We start from the raw sequence: 2,056 nt of genomic DNA on the forward strand, positions 1-2,056 counted from the left end.
GACACAGCCAATACCAGCCGGCTCTAAGACGGACCCGCCCCCGGCCAAGGCCGAGCCAATCAGCGATAGAGGTAACGCCTCTGTGATAACATTTTTAAGAAGGGAAAAAAGTTGCTGGGACAGACAGAAACGGCAGCCGGTGAGAGGAGTGAGAACATGTCAGAGAAACAGCCCTGCAGACACCAAGGTCAGTGAAGAAGGAGGGGGAGGAGATGCTCCAGGCGCCGGAGCAGAGATTCCCCTGCAGCCCGTGGTGAAGACCATGGTGAGGCAGGCTGTCCCCCTGCAGCCCAGGGAGGTCCACGGTGGAGCAGATATCCACCTGCAGCCTGTGGAGGAATCCATGCCGGAGCAGGTGGGTTCCCGAAGGAGGCTGTGACCCCGTGGGAAGCCCGCGCTGGAGCAGGTTCCTGGCAGGACCTGTGGATCTGTGGAGAGAGGAGCCCATGCTGGAGCAGGTTTTCTGGCAGGACTTGTGACCCCGTGGGGGACCCACGCTGGAGCAGTGTGCTCCTGAAGGACTGCATGCCATGGAAGGGACCCATGCTGGAGCAGTTCGTGAAGAACTGTAGCCTGTGGGAAGGACCCACGTTGGAGAAGTTCGTGGAGGACTGTCTCCTGTGGGAGGGATCCCACGCTGGAGCAGGGGAAGAGTGTGATGAGTCCTCCCCCTGAGGAGGATGAAGTGGCAGAAATAACGTGTGATGAACTGACCGCAAACCCCATTCCCCGTCCCCCTGTGCTGCTGGGGGGGTTGGTAGAGAATCTGGGAGTGAAGTTGTGCCTGGGAAGAAGGGAGGGGTGGAGGGAAGGTGTTTTGAGATTTGGTTTTATTTCTCGTTACCCTACTCTGGTTGATTTGTAATAAATTGAGTTAATTTTCCCCAAGCTGAGTCTGTTTTGCCCGTGACGGTAATTGGTGAGTGATGTCTCCTGTCCTTATCTTGACCCACCAGCCCTTTGTTATATTTTCTCTCCCCTGTCCAGCTGAGGAGGGGGAGTGATAGAACAGCTTTGGTGGGCACCTGGCATTCAGCCAGGGTCAACCCACCACAAATACCATATGGCGTCATGCTCAGTATATAACTGGGGAGCTGGCTGGGGTGTGGGGGATTTGCAGCTTGGGAAGGGGCTGAGCATCGGGTTCCGGATGGTGAGCAATTGCATTGTGCATCATTCGCTTTGTATATTAGTGCTATTGTTATTAGTGTTTCTTCTCTCCTTCTGTTGTCCCAGTAAACTGTCCTTATCTCAACCCATGAGGTTCTACCTTTTTTTTTTTTTTTTTTCTTCCGATTATCCTCCCCATCCCACGGGGTGGGGTGGGTGGGGAGGAGGAGTAAGTGAGCGGCCACGTGGTGCTTTGTTGTCGGCTGGGCTTAAACCACGACAGTCCTTTTTGGCGCCCAAGGTGGGGCAAGAAGGGTTGAGATAACGACAGATCTGACCAGAGCATGTTAAAACAGATTTGTTATACACATTTCTTATATTACTTGAAGTCACAATGTTGGTTTATTTGTTCACATGGTGTTGTTATGTAAATTCCTATATGCACTATGTATTCCCTGCGGTGATGTTTATCACCTCTGGGAGAGGGATCAGGACTATCATTTTGCTGTACTGGGTAACCTCGACTTATGATATGATTACATCACTGGTCATGAAGTTAAGCTGGTATTTGCATGCAGCATTGTTGTCATTCCCGTACCTTGGGCGCCTCCTCTCGGAATTTGTTAGTAATCGCACCCAACCTATGGGGAAGACGGGGGGATACTTTCTCCCACTCTTTCACCTCCCCTTTCTCTTTCCAGCTAATTACAACAGCTTTTGAGAATTTTGAATATACTTGGGATGCACAAGCCAGCATGCTGTTAGTGCTATGTCTCCTGAATATGTTTCAGGTCTTGTTTAGGGCTACAAAAAGGTTCTTTAAGAATACCACCCAGAGATCTGCCCCGAGGCTGGATAATCATGGGTGGCAGGGCATGTGGGAGAATATGGGCAGGTATCTAGAGAACTTCTCACCTCCAATGGTTTGGAACTTAACTCCTGAACA

Source organism: Aquila chrysaetos, chromosome W, assembly GCF_900496995.4.
Source record: "Aquila chrysaetos chrysaetos chromosome W, bAquChr1.4, whole genome shotgun sequence".
Taxonomy (NCBI): domain Eukaryota; kingdom Metazoa; phylum Chordata; class Aves; order Accipitriformes; family Accipitridae; genus Aquila; species Aquila chrysaetos.